At 34.9% G+C, this 21,665-nt stretch overlaps 1 non-coding gene across 1 annotated transcript; it reads left to right on the top strand.

Moving 5' to 3' along the window:
• Positions 1–12,887: 12,887 nt before the first annotated feature.
• LOC141679900 (small nucleolar RNA R71) lies at positions 12,888–12,994 on the top strand. The gene has a single exon (XR_012558205.1). It is a non-coding gene; the product is annotated as a small nucleolar RNA R71 (small nucleolar RNA).
• The last annotated feature ends 8,671 nt before the right edge of the window (positions 12,995–21,665 follow it).

The following is a 21,665-nucleotide window of genomic DNA, read 5'->3' on the forward strand; positions in this document are numbered from 1 at the left end:
TTTATTCAAAACCGAACTCTGGAAATTAATACTTATTTTGCTGTCATATCAAATTAGATATCAATACGAACTTTGATGCTCACAACATTCCATACTGAAGTTAACATCAATCATCTATACTAATACCACCTTTGATATTTAACAACAACGTAAGTATCAGCAAAATAAGAAACTGAATCAAAACCACATTTCATCTTTTATCCAAAAATAAAATACTCAATAAATCATTCCTTGTAAGATGTCAAAATCAATATAATAATTTCGATTGGAACCAAATTATGCACTATGCTGTTCCTGATGATCAGTCATGAAACAACACCGGTATCCCGCAGCCATACCGTAAATATAGGTACTACCCGTATCCCGAAGACATACGGTACCTATAGGGCGCCAGAAAAAGGCATAACTAGCCTTGTAAGATATTACACTTCTGTATTGCACTTCCGTATAATAGCTCACGCTGGACCGGTGCCTCGGCCTCTTACGCTACCAGTAACCATCCAATCTCAAAACCTTTTATTGAAAAGGGGTCATAATACTCGACACCCGAAATAATTTTATTCCCCCAATTCTTGGGCAGGAATACTTGCAACAAAATCATTTTTCTCAAAATCCAAAACATTTATAAATCCATTCACTTGATAAGTAAAACCACTTAGCTACTCTCAACATAGAATAGCGGAAGAATACTTGCATAAACAAAATTATTTAATTCAGCGATATATAAAACATTTATCGTTTCTAAACTGAGAATAGGGAAATCGATACTTGCATCAAAAGATTTAAAATAAATATCACTTGAACAATAAGCGATGATAGGGATACTTGCATAATATAATTCGAAATAAACGTCACTTGAATGATAAGTGAAGTCAGGGGTACTTGCATAATATGAATCGAATTAAACGTCACTTGAATGATAAGTGAGGTTAATGTACTTGCCTTTGGATTTTAGCAGTTAGTCACACTCGCAATGACGCATCTATTCTGACATTCTGTATCAAAACATCACCGTCTTTCTTTTCAACACTTCACCGATATGCTGCTCCTGCGATTGCTAGAAGCCAGATACCCAATACCATTCCATCTCATTCTTTATCCAACGTCTTGTCCTGATCAACTCGAGAGATCCGCATCTATAATTAAAAGATATAACTTTAATTGTCTAAATGATAATTACTTGACGAACGGCGCGTCAAAACCCTATCGTCTACCCATACGATAGCCCACATATAAATATAACAGACAAACACATGGCTCTTAATCCACACACACACATAATTCACATAGCACATAAGCACATAACTCATGTATCACTTAATTCATATCACATATGACTCAGTTCGTCAAAAGGGTCGACTCGATATGTTTAAAACTGAAATCAGGTCAAAATATGATTTTTCGATCAATAATCGACTCAGAATAACTTTTAAAACAAACGACCTTTCGAAACAAAAAGGATTTGGGTCTCGAAAGTATTTTTAATGAAAGCGGAATATTTTTCTGAGTCTGTACGCGTTCGTTTCATATTAAACGGACGAACGGTTTATTTATTATGAATTTTTGAACATTTTTCGGAATAAAACGATCTCCGAATCATTTAATAATTAAATAATAGGGCTCAAACACCCTAAAATAATTTTTATAAGATTTATCGAGCCTGGAAAATAATTTAAAATAATATCTTAAAGCTCGAAACTATTTTTCAGAATTTTTAAATCAATTTTAAATAATTAAATCTAATTAAATAATCAATTAAAATTAATTAATAACTAATTAAATTAATTAATCAATTTATATTTAAATCAATTGACTAATTAAATAATTAATTATCAACTAAAATTAATTAATTAAATAATTAAGATTTATTTTGAATTAAAAATACATTTTCATAATAAAAATAAAAATTTTTAAAATAGAAATGAATTTTTTTTTTAGAATTAAAATAATGATATTTAGAATAAAAGAAAATAATTTTTAAAACTAAAAACTGAATTTTGATTTATTTTTAAAACAAAATTCTGGGAAACATAATTGAAAATGGGAGTTGGGGTTTCAGAAGATCAAACGCGTTCTTGGCTTGAATGCTTGCCAAGAACACAACAATGGTGCCCAGATTCCGGTCACCTTCTACGGCGACTTGATCGGAATCCGGCGACCGTCCGGCAAGCTTTAAGGTAGCCAAAACAACACGATTTTAAGCGGGTTTTTATGGCTTTATGTACCAAATTCACTCCACAATTCGATTATACCAACAACAGCGTCAACACATCATCAACTACGATTTCCGATCAAACCACCAAGAATCCGATGAACACTCCGGTCAAAACTCGAAATCGGGCAAATCCCCAACCAAACTCGACGTTCTATATCACAAAACGATGCTAGAAACACGTACAATCTAATTATATCATCACAATCAACAACCAATTAACGTATAAATCAAAATATTGAAAAATACAAACTAACAAAACCTTTAACTCGACCTAATCATTCCGGCAATAGAACGAACACAAAAATAGTGTGAATCGACTCTAAATAACATGTTAAAGCTAATCCTAACATCAAAAACAACCAAAAACTCCTGAAAATCAAAAACCCAATTCGGGTCTAGAACCCTAAAATACGAATTTGAAATTTTACCCAACGTTTATCGATTTTGATGATGAATTAAGAAAGAGGAGGTCAAGGGCTTTAAAACGGATATTCATACTTGTGATTTGGTGTTCAATAACACCTTCAAAATTGGCTTTGATTTTCAGAATTCTCCAAGAACACCAAGAACACATATTCAAGAAATTTTCAGAAATTAAAACCTTAATTACTACATGATATTGAACTCTATTTTTGAAGTATAATATACCAAATCGACCAGAAAAACATGCTCTACAACATGGAAGCATCAAATCACATCAACAACATCAAGAACAAAAATTCATAATTTAATTATCAAATAATTCGAATATAAATAAATAAATAAGAAAATTACTGTGATTTCTGGAAGGAAACTGATGATTGATTCAGAAAGAGGATTTCGAGAGCTTCGTTTTGATATGCTGCACGCCCGAATCGGAGTTCGATAACGCCTTCGTTCGTGTGTTTGATTCTCGGGAACGTTTCGGTTTTCTCGGGTTTTTCTCTGTATTTACGGTGTTTTAACTGGTTGCAAATGAATAAACGGAATAAACGAAATAAAAAATAGGCTATTTATATTTATGAAATATTGGATCGTTCTGGATCGTTTTGGATCGTTTTGGATCATTAAATTAGTTGCTTAGCCGCTAAGTAACTGCAATAACGATCCGATTCAATACCAAAATTAGATAATTATCAAAACCGAGCTTTTTATAAAATATTATATACGAGAATAATATAAAAATATCCCGTCTCTCGAAAATACGGGTTTTATTGATTACCGAAATAACTATCGTATCAAAAATATTGCGCCGGGCCGCGCACGGGTCAAACCGTAATCCGAATCGAAAAAGTCAAAACACGGAAAATGTCCGGAATTACCCGATTGGGTTAGGAAGGAGTTTTCGGAAGAGTTTCGGGTTGTAAAAACGCAAAAACGGTTGAAGTCGGACGATTCCCGGCTTTATAAAATAATTTTGGTAATTATTCAGAAAATAATTAATAATTCATAAATTAATATAAAATTATCTAACAGTCCAAAAATTACCAGAAAAATATCACAATTATCTATATTTTATTCTGGACATATAAAAATTCAAATACTCAAATAATATCACATCTAAACACCCAAACATCAATTCCACTTATCAGATAATTCACCAAAATTCACCTAAAATCACATAAATAATTCCAAATAATTATAATAATAATATTTGAAAATATGGGATATTACAATCTACCCCCCTTATAAGGATTCCGTCCTCGGAATCAGCAGAAGACTGCACTTAGGGTTTTCTAACCAACTTTCCGTCACACCGCCTTACTTTGACTTGACCAAGATAACTCAGCTTAACTTGATTGGCATACCTTCGAATGTTTGGGATGATAAAATCATAGAAAAGAAAAGAATTTCATATCATAACAGGATAGAATCTGAATTGGAGAAAAAATATTGTTGAAATAAAAGAATAACTGAGAGATCAATATGATCAAACGAACTTGGTATTGCGTGTCCAAATTAAGACACTACTAAAGGTTGTTAACCTTCATGTATTCACAACACACACAAGTGATGGCGTCCCATCCAACTCCTATCACACAGACAGGGATACCTTGTGTCCCCTATAATTAGGGTTGTTCAACTCAGTCAGAATAAAAGAATATGAAAGAAATTGAAAATCAAATGAATAAAGCTGACAAGATTTCAAAGCTGACATTTCTGAAGGAAATGAAATCCAGAGAACAAAATTATGTCACCAAATGAGCAAATGGTGTCACATCATCAAGAAACTATCCACCAAATAAGAAAAGTGAAATTCATTATCATAACTTGACAGAGCTATCAAAACCTGAAAAATAGGCTTCATGACAGCCTCTGACACATTTAAAACACAGATAGGATTGAAAATGAGTGTTAGGGAATATATCCTCTAACAATCACTTCTTTTGAGAGATGTCAAAAGGAATTATAGAAAGAAAAGGTATTGCCAAAGTCTTAATATTTATCTTCAATTTAAACTCTCCAGTTGACTCGCCATCTGATTCTAGACGCTTCTTCATGTTCCAAGGATATCGATAATCTTCATCATCGTCGAATCGTAGTAGCCTCGGAAGATTCCACAATAGAAGTTTGCAGCTTCCCGGAGTTCCGTCCAGCTCAACACAACCATCTCAAACGAATACGCCTATATTAACTTATTCGTTGGTACTATATCCAATAGTCCAACAGGAACTCGATATGAGCTCAAACGTCCTCACATAGCTATACACACTCCTACACACTCTCGTTTCTAGTTTACTATAACCTCAGCTCTGATACCAACCTGTAACGCCCCCAAATCCGGGGTCAGAGGATTTGGTCGTCACTATAAAACTTCAATCCAAATTAACCTGTTAAATTAATCAATAAATAAATGCCAGCGGAAGATAATTATCATAAATGACCCCAAACTAATCCAAGATATTTTAAGGTTACAGTTCTAGAAACAAGAATTCCAAATTCCATCAATAAATTTTTCACTTTCTTTTGAAACTCTTTTCAATAAATTCCAACTCAAAACTAAACCCACTAGTATAACTTCGAAATGAAGTATACTAGGCCCAAATAAAATATACAACTATATATAATATAATATAAACAACTTTATACAATAAAACTTACACTAGTCCGTAAACCCTGGACCAATCACCTTCCAAAAGCTTCTTCTTTGCTTCCTCGAATTACGCAGCTAAACAGCGTAAGCTAATCCTCACTGGAGGTTAAATTTGAAAACAGGCAAGTATGAGCGAAAGAAATGCTCAGCAAGTTAATTATAACATATATAGGGTCATTTTGATATAAAACCGACATCTGCATCAGAGCAGAACCGTTAAAATCATAATTGCTGAATCATAAAATTCTAGTGGAGGAACCTCAGAATTGATTCCTTAATCGTATTCAAAACCATTTTGATATTTTTGAGCGAAATACTTCAGCAATACTTTGAATCATAACGAGAATAAAACTCGTAAAACAGTGTTTACGGAAATATCGTAAACCACAATAACATGAAACAATGATTATGGATTGAATCATAAACTTTATTCAAAACCGAACTCTGGAAATTAATACTTATTTTGCTGTCATATCAAATTAGATATCAATACGAACTTTGATGCTCACAACATTCCATACTGAAGTTAACATCAATCATCTATACTAATACCACCTTTGATATTTAACAACAACGTAAGTATCAGCAAAATAAGAAACTGAATCAAAACCACATTTCATCTTTTATCCAAAAATAAAATACTCAATAAATCATTCCTTGTAAGATGTCAAAATCAATATAATAATTTCGATTGGAACCAAATTATGCACTATGCTGTTCCTGATGATCAGTCATGAAACAACACCGGTATCCCGCAGCCATACCGTAAATATAGGTACTACCCGTATCCCGAAGACATACGGTACCTATAGGGCGCCAGAAAAAGGCATAACTAGCCTTGTAAGATATTACACTTCTGTATTGCACTTCCGTATAATAGCTCACGCTGGACCGGTGCCTCGGCCTCTTACGCTACCAGTAACCATCCAATCTCAAAACCTTTTATTGAAAAGGGGTCATAATACTCGACACCCGAAATAATTTTATTCCCCCAATTCTTGGGCAGGAATACTTGCAACAAAATCATTTTTCTCAAAATCCAAAACATTTATAAATCCATTCACTTGATAAGTAAAACCACTTAGCTACTCTCAACATAGAATAGCGGAAGAATACTTGCATAAACAAAATTATTTAATTCAGCGATATATAAAACATTTATCGTTTCTAAACTGAGAATAGGGAAATCGATACTTGCATCAAAAGATTTAAAATAAATATCACTTGAACAATAAGCGATGATAGGGATACTTGCATAATATAATTCGAAATAAACGTCACTTGAATGATAAGTGAAGTCAGGGGTACTTGCATAATATGAATCGAATTAAACGTCACTTGAATGATAAGTGAGGTTAATGTACTTGCCTTTGGATTTTAGCAGTTAGTCACACTCGCAATGACGCATCTATTCTGACATTCTGTATCAAAACATCACCGTCTTTCTTTTCAACACTTCACCGATATGCTGCTCCTGCGATTGCTAGAAGCCAGATACCCAATACCATTCCATCTCATTCTTTATCCAACGTCTTGTCCTGATCAACTCGAGAGATCCGCATCTATAATTAAAAGATATAACTTTAATTGTCTAAATGATAATTACTTGACGAACGGCGCGTCAAAACCCTATCGTCTACCCATACGATAGCCCACATATAAATATAACAGACAAACACAGGGCTCTTAATCCACACACACACATAATTCACATAGCACATAAGCACATAACTCATGTATCACTTAATTCATATCACATATGACTCAGTTCGTCAAAAGGGTCGACTCGATATGTTTAAAACTGAAATCAGGTCAAAATATGATTTTTCGATCAATAATCGACTCAGAATAACTTTTAAAACAAACGACCTTTCGAAACAAAAAGGATTTGGGTCTCGAAAGTATTTTTAATGAAAGCGGAATATTTTTCTGAGTCTGTACGCGTTCGTTTCATATTAAACGGACGAACGGTTTATTTATTATGAATTTTTGAACATTTTTCAGAATAAAACGATCTCCGAATCATTTAATAATTAAATAATAGGGCTCAAACACCCTAAAATAATTTTTATAAGATTTATCGAGCCTGGAAAATAATTTAAAATAATATCTTAAAGCTCGAAACTATTTTTCAGAATTTTTAAATCAATTTTAAATAATTAAATCTAATTAAATAATCAATTAAAATTAATTAATAACTAATTAAATTAATTAATCAATTTATATTTAAATCAATTGACTAATTAAATAATTAATTATCAACTAAAATTAATTAATTAAATAATTAAGATTTATTTTGAATTAAAAATACATTTTCAGAATTAAAATAAAAATTTTTAAAATAGAAATGAATTTTTTTTTTAGAATTAAAATAATGATATTTAGAATAAAAGAAAATAATTTTTAAAACTAAAAACTGAATTTTGATTTATTTTTAAAACAAAATTCTGGGAAACATAATTGAAAATGGGAGTTGGGGTTTCAGAAGATCAAACGCGTTCTTGGCTTGAATGCTTGCCAAGAACACAACAATGGTGCCCAGATTCCGGTCACCTTCTACGGCGACTTGATCGGAATCCGGCGACCGTCCGGCAAGCTTTAAGGTAGCCAAAACAACACGATTTTAAGCGGGTTTTTATGGCTTTATGTACCAAATTCACTCCACAATTCGATTATACCAACAACAGCGTCAACACATCATCAACTACGATTTCCGATCAAACCACCAAGAATCCGATGAACACTCCGGTCAAAACTCGAAATCGGGCAAATCCCCAACCAAACTCGACGTTCTATATCACAAAACGATGCTAGAAACACGTACAATCTAATTATATCATCACAATCAACAACCAATTAACGTATAAATCAAAATATTGAAAAATACAAACTAACAAAACCTTTAACTCGACCTAATCATTCCGGCAATAGAACGAACACAAAAATAGTGTGAATCGACTCTAAATAACATGTTAAAGCTAATCCTAACATCAAAAACAACCAAAAACTCCTGAAAATCAAAAACCCAATTCGGGTCTAGAACCCTAAAATACGAATTTGAAATTTTACCCAACGTTTATCGATTTTGATGATGAATTAAGAAAGAGGAGGTCAAGGGCTTTAAAACGGATATTCATACTTGTGATTTGGTGTTCAATAACACCTTCAAAATTGGCTTTGATTTTCAGAATTCTCCAAGAACACCAAGAACACATATTCAAGAAATTTTCAGAAATTAAAACCTTAATTACCACATGATATTGAACTCTATTTTTGAAGTATAAAATACCAAATCGACCAGAAAAATATGCTCTACAACATGGAAGCATCAAATCACATCAACAACATCAAGAACAAAAATTCATAATTTAATTATCAAATAATTCGAATATAAATAAATAAATAAGAAAATTACTGTGATTTCTGGAAGGAAACTGATGATTGATTCAGAAAGAGGATTTCGAGAGCTTCGTTTTGATATGCTGCACGCCCGAATCGGAGTTCGATAACGCCTTCGTTCGTGTGTTTGATTCTCGGGAACGTTTCGGTTTTCTCGGGTTTTTCTCTGTATTTACGGTGTTTTAACTGGTTGCAAATGAATAAACGGAATAAACGAAATAAAAAATAGGCTATTTATATTTATGAAATATTGGATCGTTCTGGATCGTTTTGGATCGTTTTGGATCATTAAATTAGTTGCTTAGCCGCTAAGTAACTGCAATAACGATCCGATTCAATACCAAAATTAGATAATTATCAAAACCGAGCTTTTTATAAAATATTATATACGAGAATAATATAAAAATATCCCGTCTCTCGAAAATACGGGTTTTATTGATTACCGAAATAACTATCGTATCAAAAATATTGCGCCGGGCCGCGCACGGGTCAAACCGTAATCCGAATCGAAAAAGTCAAAACACGGAAAATGTCCGGAATTACCCGATTAGGTTAGGAAGGAGTTTTCGGAAGAGTTTCGGGTTGTAAAAACGCAAAAACGGTTGAAGTCGGACGATTCCCGGCTTTATAAAATAATTTTGGTAATTATTCAGAAAATAATTAATAATTCATAAATTAATATAAAATTATCTAACAGTCCAAAAATTACCAGAAAAATATCACAATTATCTATATTTTATTCAGGACATATAAAAATTCAAATACTCAAATAATATCACATCTAAACACCCAAACATCAATTCCACTTATCAGATAATTCACCAAAATTCACCTAAAATCACATAAATAATTCCAAATAATTATAATAATAATATTTGAAAATATGGGATATTACATCAGAGCTACGGTTTAGAGTCCCTGGACAGCCCAAATAGGTTATAGGATATATGTATAAGTTATAAATATTATGCGAGAGAGTAGGTTAAGTAAATTTATTATTAATACTCCTTTTATATATCTATGTATGGTTTGTCAGCAAAGGGCGCACTCCTCGACATCCTCTGGGTCGGATGACACTATTGCTTTCTCCGTCTATGCTGAGTTGAGGCGCGAGTTTGACATGCTTCAGGGCAAGTACGACCGATTGATAGACCGATTAAAGAACGTGTATCCGGTCAGCCGAAACTATGAATGGAAGCCTAAGGAGCAGATGACTGCGAGACTTGAGACTTTGATTCAGTACGTCAACACTAGCTTGAGGAAATGCCATCACACCGAGACCGTACCAGCCAGTATATCATCTAGATGGTGGCGGATGAGCTCCAGAGTATTGTGAAGACGCTTCGAGAGGAGAAGACTACCAAACCCCGTTCCGATGGAGTGGAGCCTTAGTTCTTTCCATTATCTACTTTTCATGTTGTTGTATTATCGGACTATGTAGAACTCCTTGTTGTTTCTTTAAATAAGCATGTTATTCCTAAATTCAGACCTTATTCTAATCTTGATGTGTTGTGACCTTAAATTATTATGCACTATCGTTCTGTTTGCTTTCAATTGTTTATTTTACGCCTTTATATACATCACCCTATTCATTTAATTTGAAACTTGACCTCATATGTGAATAAGAATGCCATGTGACACCTTCAAATTATCTCATTATTCATACCTGTTTTGACGTAACTCTTATTTCAGGATCATGCCACCCAAAAAGAAGAACCCAACAACCACATCTACCACAGATCCAAATATTCTTCGATTACTGGAAACCTTACAACAGCAAACAAATGCTATAGCTCAACAACAACTAACTCTTCAACAACAATTTGAAAACCAAGATAACCGTGAACCTCACCAATCACCTGATCCACCAGTACCACCTCGACAAGTTGTTACTTTTAAGGCTTTTCAGAATGTGAATCCACCTTCATTTCATGATACCACTGATCCAATAATAGCAAACACATGGATTAAGGAAATGGAAAGAGCTTTTGAATTGGTACAATTAGGGGATGATCAGAAGACACCATATGCTACTTACTTCCTGAAGGGCGAAGTCATTTATTGGTGGGATTCAGTGAAAGCTAGAAAGGCAAATGAGCAAGTTTCCTGGGAAAGATTTAAGAAGTTATTTCTGGAAAAGTATTACCCTAAGTACATGCAGAATTAGATGGAACTTAAATTTCTTGAATTGAAGCAAGGGAGAATGTCTGTACTGGATTATGAGAAGAAGTTCACAGAGTTTTTAAGGTTTGTGACAAAGTATACTAGCAGTGAGGAGGAAAAAGCAAAGAGATTCCAACAAGGATTAGAGTCTTGGATCAGAGATAGAGTGGCTATGTTTGAGCTTGATACTTATGTAGGCGTAGTGCAGAAGGCTGCTCTGATTGAAAGTAATGGGATGCAGTCAAGGAAGGAAAGGGATAACAAGAAGAGAAAGGTTCCATTCCATGGAGAAACGTCTGAAACCGGAAACTCACAACACAGGAATATGAAGAGGATTGGATTCCATAAAGGCGGAAATTTTCAAAAGAAGGGAAATTTGAGCAAAAGACAAGAATCAAAGGGGAACAACCAGGCAAGCCAAGGACAAGTTGGAGAAAACAGATTTCAGAGACCAGAATGCAAGCATTGTGGAAGAAGGCACCCCAGAGTGTGTAATAAGCTGAGCATGACATGCTATAGGTGCAACCAGAAGGGACATTTGGCAAATGAGTGTAAGATGCCGAAGCCGGGAGTTTCATGCTACAAGTGTGGTTAGACTGGACACATAGCTAGGGAGTGCAAGTCAACCGAACCAGTCAAAGCTCTGATGAACGTGGCAAGTACCAGTGCAAGCGTGCCAGCTGAGGTATTGGCCTTACCTCCACCACCTACAACAACTCCGCAAGCAACAGCAAGGACATTTGATTTAAAAATGAAGGACGTTGTTCAGAATTCTGAGGTGATAGCAGGTACACTTTTACTAAATAATGTCGAAGCTAAAGTATTGATTGATTCTGGAGCAACGAGATCTTTCATATCAGAAACTTTTGTTGATAAACTTCAATATGATAAAATGGTTATGAATGAGGTAGTAAATGTGGTAATTGAGAATCAAGAGAAGATTCCTATGAGTCAACTATATCCAAAGTGTGAGATTGATATTTCGGGGTATAAATTTTCAGCCGACTTGATACTCTTCAAGTTGGGAGAGTTCGATATAATTTTAGGCATGGATTGGTTAGGGAAGAATAACTCCCAGATTAATTGTAAGTCCAAGAAGGTGTATTTAAAGATGAACAGTGGAGAGAAAGTAGTATTTAAGGGACAGAGGCAAGAATAACTATTTCTTACAATTTTTCAGGCTAAGAAGTTACTTAGGAAAGGTTGCGAGTCGTTCCTAGCTTATGTAGTGGATTCAGAAAGGGACAACCTCAGTATAGAAGATATTCCTGTAGTCAACGAATTCCCAGATATGTTTCTAGACAAACTACCAGGCTTACCACCAGATCGACAAATCGAGTTCGAGATCAACCTTGCTCTGGGCACAGAACCAGTTTCGAAGGCCCCATATAGGATGGCACCAGCAGAAATGAAAGAGTTGGCAAGTCAGCTACAAAAATTGTTGGACAAAAGAGTGATACGGCCAAGTACATCGCCATAGAGATCACCTATTCTGTTTGTAAAGAAGAAAGATGGAAGTATGCGGTTATGTATAGATTATCGGGAGTTGAATAAGGTGACGATTAAGAACCGTTACCCGCTACCAAGAATAAATGACCTATTTGATCAGCTGAAAGAAGCAAAGTACTTTTCAAAGATTGACTTGAGATCAGGATACGATCAATTAAAGATCAAAGAAGAAGATATTCCAAAGACAGCATTCAGGACAAGATACGGACATTATCAATTCTTAGTAATGCCTTTTGGATTGACTAACGCCCCGACAACATTTATGGATCTGATGAATCGGGTATTGACAGTGCTTGGAGCTGCACTGCAACAGCGGTGGCTGCATCGACTTCCTGAATACCTGCTACCTTCCCAGACATCATCCTCTGAGTTGGGTTTTGATGCTCATTTGCAGCCATAGTCTCGATAAGATTATAAGCCTCAGTATAGCTTTTAGCCCATAAGACACCTCCCGCTGCTGCATCGAGCATGGGCCGAGATTGGGCCCCCAAACCATTATAGAAACCAGTGATCACCATCCAATCGGGCATTCCATGATGTGGACACTTCCTCAACATTTCCTTGTAGCGTTCCCAAGCTTCGCACATAGATTCTGTAGGTTGCTGCGCAAACTGAGTAAGAGCACTCCTCATAGCAGCAGTCTTTGCCATCGGATAAAACTTCACCATAAACTTTTGCGCAAGATCTTGCCAAGTAGTGATGGACCCAGCTGGTTCAGAATGTAACCAGTCCTTAGCTTTGTCCCTCAGTGAGAATGGGAAAAGCCTCAGCTTGATAGCCTCATCAGTCACGCCATTATACTTGAAAGTGCTGCAGATCTCGACAAAATTCCTTATGTGCATGTTGGGGTCTTCAGTCACAACTCCTCCAAAAGAAACAGAATTCTGCACCATCTGAATAGTGCCCGGCTTGATTTCAAAGGTGTTAGCTTGAATAGCCGGATGAAGAATGCTTGGCTGAATGTCATCAATTTTAGGCCGAGAAAAGTCCATAAGGGCTGGATCAGCCTGAACAATACGATCACCCATATTTACTGGTTCTTTCCGCTCAGTTCCTGAATTCGAATCTTTAAAATCTATCTTCTCTGGAATATCAAGAACTTCATCTGTCTCCTCAGCTGTATCTAAAGTCCTCTTGGGAGTACGAGAACGAATTTGCATAAACGCTCGCTAAAGTACCTGAAACACAACCGGAAACAATAAGTAACAACTACGTCCTAATCACTGAGTCCTAATGACCAATGATGGTAAGTACATAAACTAAACAAATACGCCGAGTCCCCGGCAGCGGCGCCAAAAACTTGTTAGGGCGAAAACACGCGCTAATATTCACGCAAGTATACGCGTTCGCAAGTAATATAGAATACTTTTTGGTTCGTTCCCACAAAGACTCAAACTAATTATTGTCTAATTAAACTCACACACCAATATATGATTACTTCTCAATGTTAAGACACTAACACTTAGAATTGTTGACTAAATATTAACTACAATTAATTACTTAATTAATCACTTAATTAACACTTCAAATTAACAATATTAAAACACTCATGAGATCACAACTTCATTACTACTTCCTTCAATAGTTATTGTTATTACCTTTAGCATGTGACAGCGATGATATTAATCGAATAACACGAAACTGATAAAAGCCAACTTTCATTGTACTAATACCATTCTACCAAACATCCACAATTAAGATAGAAGTTGAATAGTCATCAATTATGTTGAGTTCCTATATGTCTACAGAAATTGACAACACAACGATTTAAGCACAAGTTATTCCTTTTGATTACACAGGGCGAATAAAACTGTTAGAGTTACCCACTAATCATACACATCATACATGAACCTATGCTAGCATGGCAAGTTCTAAATCTCAAGATCCACCGTCGCTTCACAAGAGATTAACACCCTATCTTATATGTTCGCGACGCACATAAGACGAATACACACAACCAATACTAGATATCATACAATCATCACACACTAAAGTATTAAACAATTAACTAAAGAATTCCATAGTAAATCCGTTGTAACCCCATGATCACGATTAGCCCATAATAGCGCTTATCGTCATCATGGGTTCATATGAAATCATGATAAACAAACACAAGAAAATAATAACTAAACTAATTATATTAAATCAGAGTACGTCACAAGAGTAAATAGGTTCAAAGTAAGAAAACTAGCATCCAACATTACAATGAAACAAGAATCACAAGAAAATATGCTTCCTCTTCATTGCTGTGTGCTAAAACGGTCTTCTTCCTTATCTCCTTCGCTCCTTGCTTAATACCACGATCCTCTCTCGTGAAAACGTCTCCAAATCTACTTATATAATAGTCCCATAAAACTCAGATTACATAGAAGTGGAAGCCAAACAGAAGTAGAAGTCTAAAAACAACTATTTAATTTCCCGACCCTGCGCGGCCGCTCAGCATAGCTGAGCGAGCGCTCAGCTTCCTGCGCGGCCGCTCAGCATTGCTGAGCGGGTGCTCAGGACCCTACTGGAAAAATCCTGAGTTTGCTCCGTTTCTTCGCCGTAATCTGCCCCTTTCTTTCCTCTCTCAATGGTGAACACATGCCAAGGCTTATTCTTGATGATTACTCCTCCGAAATGCAACTAATACCCTGAAATGCATAAACACTAGAAAAACGCATCAAATACACAAAATACTTGATTTCAAGGCACCAATTTAAGCCATTTTAAGATGTTCTAAGTGGTATAAAATGCCACTTATCAGATACATGTTCAGTCTCCAATGACTTTCTTTCATTGAAAATCATGAGGTTGAAAACTCACAAATTCTATCCTAGACTGTAAAGACAAACATAGAAACGAAACCAACCAACACTCTCTTACCACTAAAATTAAGTATGAATGAGCGTGAGGGAGATAGTGCCTTAGTGCACCACATAAGGAAGGTTCTGAAGTCAACCCAGTAGCTCTGTCTCCTACATAGATGAGTAGTATTTAAACCGAGACAACTGCTAGCTCCCATACATCTTCTCAAAAAGATGTAATGGCTGTAAAGGCAGAAAAACAGTTACTAGATTCATTCTCTCAACAGGGTGCATCTATTGAAATTTGCCTGTTGGCCAGGGCATCCGATGTAGTGTCACCACTTCAAACATAAACAATTCTTGATGCATAAGGAAAGGTTACACACACAAAGGATGAGTAAGAGTTTCGACCATTTTAAGGTCAGATTTGATTGTTCAAGGTTCTTTAATGGACCAATTGCCTTTACAGGTGTTAGGAGAGGATACTGATGCAATAGCCATATGTCAGTGGTCAGTGTCTACCTCCCCAGGCTTAAATCCCCTGGATGCATCTGCGGATAGTGGATCTGACATAGGTGCAGATCGACAACTTGTTGACAATGATTCAGATATTACCGGATGAGTCACAAGGAAATGTCTTCACAGACATTAGAAGGGAACTTTGATCTTTATGCTAAATTCGTTGGATCATTGTTTACCTTCCCAGAATTCAAATCTGGAACCCTAAAAGGGAAACTAGCAACTTGTAGATTATGACTCAGATTCATCTGACGAGTTTAACAAGGATGGGGATTTGCGAACTCCCATTGCACCACCTGTGACCTCCTTAAGGATGGCTAAGGTGATTTTCCTTGCAGGTACAGCTGAATTTTGGAGCTATGAGAGGAGTGATACACTTGTGAGAATGAGTGTAAACACGAGTGGAGAGAAGAGTGAAACACATGTGAGGTACACTAAACAGAATCACACACTCACAGTGAGGAAGAAAGAGAAACTACTTGGTATTTCTTTTCCAACCAAGTGAAATATGAGAACTCCTTCAGACAACGACATACATTCCTTCTTTAAGGGGGAGATAAAAGCTTAAGTAATAGTTTGGAGGATTCCTCAACTAAGTGGGAGAAATAGCAGGGAGGAAGAAAAAGATCCTACATATGTACACTACACCACACCATTTTTGTTTGTAACTACGGATCCTATTGTACGGGAGAGGTGGTAAACACAAGGTGATTTTCTAGTAAGGGGATAAGTTGTTTTCCAAAAGGGGAGTACCATTGGTTTTTATCTGCGGATCCTATTGTACGGGAGATGTGGTATCCGAAGGTGATCTCCTTTAAGCAGTTGATTCTCATAGGGGGAGAAGCAAGAGAGATATGCACTTCTCAACAGGAAATGTGGTGGTACAAAAGAAGATGAAACTACTTAAAGATATGTTCAGTCTAGATGAACATCTATTTAGAATCTGGAAAAGGTTAAATATAATCCAGAACTTTTCTGCTATTTACTTTGCATTTCTGTTTACATCATTTTCTTATTTGTTAGTTGAGTTATCCTCTAGGGTATTTGTTGTTATTGTCTAACAACCAAATAGGGGGAGATTGAAAGGCATATGTCATAGCCTATTTGTTTATTCGAGGATTTAACTCAACTCAAATAAGAATGTAACAAGTAAATAGTGGATCTATCGTCAAAGAGATCTCTCAAAGTAACATATGTCAAAGGATTCAGAAACAAGGTTCATCTGCAGACTTGAGGAATTACTTCACTGGAAGAAGTTCAAGAAATTGATCAAACCTCAGTGATATAAATCAAGATTGTGGATTTAATCAAGTGACAGAGATCTTGTTAGGGTATCAGATAATTACAGGGATTTAATATGAAGAAAATCAAGTATCAAAGTCAAGACATGAAGAAACGTCACGGAAGTTAGTCACTCATGAACCAGACAGTACATCGAGTGTCAATATTGAAGTGGTGGAATTGATTCATAAGTTTCAGTGATTTTCAGAAGAATGGTTGTTGTTGAAGAGTAGTATTAATTCTCTATTAATTAATTAAGTCATATAATTTAATTAAGAAAATAAATTATATCTGCAAAGATTAATTTATTTATTAATTAAATTAATTGGTTAATTAATTCTGAATTAATATTATATATTTTCAGAATTGATTTTGAATTAATATTCAATATTAATTCAGCAAGACAATCATTTGAATTGGTATGACAATCAATTGTCATACCGAAAGTCATACCAGTTCATTCAATAGTCTTGCCGAAAGTCATACTAGTTCAACAGATAGTCATACCGATTGTCATGCTAGTTCAACAGATTGTCATGCCGATTGTTATGCTAGTTCAACAGATTGTCATGCCAGTTCAAGCAATTGTCTCACCGATTGTCTTGCCAGCACAATTCAATTCTGTTGATCAAATCATTTAAAAGACAAGAAGAGCAGCGGGCAATTAACACAATTGAATACACAGAACACACTCAAGAACAGAAGCAGAAGCCGCACAAATATTTCATCTCACTGCTGCAAATTCAAGATCATAAATTTCTAGTTTTAAAGTTGAATCCAAACCACTAGAAATCAATCTCTTGTTCTTGTGTAACTATCTAGCGGATCAAAATCCCTAGAACTTAATCTCAATTTTTTTTAGCATTTGATTCTTTTTATTGTAAAAATAGAAAAAGTTCATGTCGAATTTATTCTAGATTTGTGATAATTAATTTGAGATTAATCCCTTGTAATCGATACCATTTTTGTAACACCTTTCAAGTTTAATAATATTTTTATTTAACTTGAATTTTGTTTCACCTTTTTATTCCGCACTAAATTCGATTAAACGGTATAGTTTGTATTCAACCCCCCTTTCTACAAACATATTGGGACCTAACACATTATATTCTGATGATAATTTTTTAATTTATTCAAATATTATTTTAATCAATATTTTAATTATAGTGGTGAAGTAATATGCAAGTTGGTAATTATGCATGATTAAAGTTATTTACTGATGGCGTGAGGATATGTAAAATCATTTGGGTATACACAAAACATTATTCTGGAAAATTGTGTGCGCTATAATAACCTTTATTACATGTTTACATGTTTGTTATTACAGTCAATAGCAGGCTACCACGTATCCCACTAAACTGAAACATTTCTGAGTTAGTGGAGTGATTTGTTAAACAAAATCAAATTCTGATTTCAAATTAACACTTTATCTAATCTCTATTATCTTCTTCTCTTCTATTTCACTCTCTCTCACCCGTAAACTATGAAACCCTAATTCCTTCTTGAAATATTTTCTTGCAAATTCATAATGACTTCACCAGTTGCTTCTAAACCTTTTACTTATGGTGGTGCCAAGTTTGTTACTAATAATTACTCGTCTATGCTCGACAACAACAGTGTCAATATCGATTTTCATGTCTTTATGGACTTTTTGAGATCCAGTGAGATTGGGTTTGCTCTCATAGCTCTACCCACAATCTCAGGTGACCAGTACTAGCTATCTGGAAAACTAGTGTTTATGATGATAGAGGTGACAATGGAACTCCAAATCTTATATTTGAGTTTGATAATAAGACAGGGATTGTAACTCCTCAACCTGTAAGGGATACATTACAGCTTCCTGGTCATGACTCCTACATTATTTTTGTGGGAGATGCTGAAATGAGGAGGTTTTCAATGAGATAGTCTATGACAAGGACTTGAAGAACCTTGGTCAATTGAAGAGAAATGGGCTCAGGAATGAATGGAATTTCTTTTTCGACTGCATCACAAAGGTTTTCAACAACAAATCTTCCAACTTTGATGCTCTACCTATCATGACACAACAAATAGGGTACTCTCTAATTCATGGTGCAAATTATGATTTTGGTAGAGAAGTTTTATTTTTTATAGGGGATAGATTAACTACTGATAGAGAGACTGTGTATTATGTTATATTCTGTCGGTTAATTTTTAATATTTGTTTCGTTGGCACCCCTATCCCCACTAATCAAACTGTGTCATTATTTAAGCTTACAAGCTTTTTCTGATCTCATTTCACAAGATGAAAAGAAAGAGGATTTAGTTCCTTTGAGGTTGCCATTGCTTGCTAGGAACTTGCTCATTGCAAGGCTCTCTGTGGCGCCCTCCAAACCCGGGTCAGAAGTTTGGGGTCCACACACACATACCTTATTTATAACCTGCTTATAACAATAATAAAGATAATAATAATATGCAGTGACCCTACTTACCAACTACCACCAATCGCAACAGGTTAAAGTATGCACACAAGCCAAACACATCTATTTATATTACAAACCGTTCAAATCCCAACTATCCAAACTCAGAACTGAGTATTAAACATCATTACAAACTTTTACAAACTTAAAATTATTCCAAAAGAAGCCTACTAGCTCAACTCGATCAACCTGAATGTAATACCCCCAAATCCGGGGTCGGGGATCCGGGTTGTCACGAGTTCCATTTCCCTTAATAATACTTAATTTTAATAATCAACCAACTACTGCGTACTGTGACCCCATAATATACACACACGCCACAAGTTATAGTCTCAGAGATGAATACCAAACAATAACACAACTCATTTTATTCCACAATTATAAGTCATTACACCTCAAAAGGGTTTCTGAATAAATTTACATATTTTTTGCCATTATTACAATTCATAAATATACATAAGTCTGGTACATCAAAAGTTGAAAGCCTAGCCTATTGGTAGACCCTACCTCATCAACACCTACAGAAAACTGCGGAACGTTTCCTATCCGCTCACGAATTGGGAGCTTGATCCTGTTCATCTTGTCTATCTGTTGTTGTGTGATGAAAGAAGAAAGCAAGGGTGAGCAACAAGCTCACCGAAATAATATGTATAATGATTAACAATATATGAGCATTCTCATAGTACTCATGAAACTCTTGGTCAAGTAAAAAAATGAACCAAGTTTGATATCTTATCGCGACCAAGTCGTAAAATATTCAGTATATATACTTTTCAAAATCTTGGAAGTCCTTTTCCATGCATAATATACAACGAGTTCCAGTTTATAACTGTATAAAAATATCGTTGCAAGGTGATCTCATATATCTAACCTTGTCTCAACGTTTTTATGAAAATCTTTGTCATGCATAAGATAATCATTAACCAGATATTAGTTGAAAAGATGAAGTTACAAGATACTCCAATATACTTATATCTTTTCCGGATACTACTTGAACTACCATCGTTCAAGGTATCATCAGTTTCAAAAGTTCATCACATAGATGAGACTACAAGAAAAGACTTGAATAGATTCAATCTTTGAAATATCATTATAAATAATGAAGTTACGAGATACTTCATTAATTTCCGATATATATACACCTATATATATATCTCATACTTTCCTTGGAAACCTCTGTAATGAAAAATATAAACAGAGTTATAATATCCAATGAATTTGGAAAGAAGAAAATCTTGGCATAAACCTGATATCTTGCTGATCAGGCAAAGATACCAATAACTAACCTTTTCTACTAGTAGATGGATGAATTCCCCAATGGTCATCACCATGGCCGCATTAGGACCTATGCTGGACTGCCACTCAGCCACTTACGCATTGATGGACTCCCACTGAGCCACTTACACTTTCATGGACGCCCACTGAGCCCATGTTGCTTATGCCGACTCAAATAGATGGAGTTACTTCCCGAACGTTGGGCAAGTAATCAAAATGTTTTCTCAAAACAGCAACCTTGTTGGGAATATAAAATACACCATAGAGCCGGATCCCTCGGGTTTCGAGCCAGTATTTAAATCCCCTTTGAAAGGAAGATCTTAAATATTAAAATGAGTTTTGGGATCCGCTCTAACTTTCAAAATCATTTTGAAGACTCGAAAACATTATTAAGAATGTTTGGAGTAATGCTGATTTAATAAAATAAATCAGTCCCGATATGTTGGAGAATATCTGAATATTATTATTTAAATAATATTCCCATAAAGGATAATCTTTATAAAAATAATTGAAGTAGAAGTTTTAAGACTCATACTTGAAATGAATAATAAATAACGAAAGATATACTTATATGAAAGTACGAACTTTATTTGAATAATCGAAAATAAGTTTGATTATCGAAACATTATTCTTTAATAAAATAAAGAATAATATTTAATAAAAGGAGCGGAGTCATAAGCCCTCGAATGAATATTCAAAATAATATTCATTAAATTAAGTAAGCGGAGTCATAAGTCCTCAAATGAATATTCAAAATAATATTCATTAAATAAAGTATGCGGAGTCATAAGTTCTCGAATGAATATTCAAAATAATATTCATTTAATTAAAATAAAGTTATCGAATAAACCTTATTCGATTAATAGTTTTGAAAACTATATCAATATATATATATATAATATATATATATATTATACTCGGGAACATCGACTCCCGGTTTAGAAAATATTCACCTTTGGGTCCCCTATACTAAGGGTACACGCAACTACTGCTTATCTCTAGCATAT

Source organism: Apium graveolens, chromosome 1, assembly GCF_009905375.1.
Source record: "Apium graveolens cultivar Ventura chromosome 1, ASM990537v1, whole genome shotgun sequence".
NCBI classification, from domain to species: Eukaryota; Viridiplantae; Streptophyta; class Magnoliopsida; order Apiales; family Apiaceae; genus Apium; species Apium graveolens.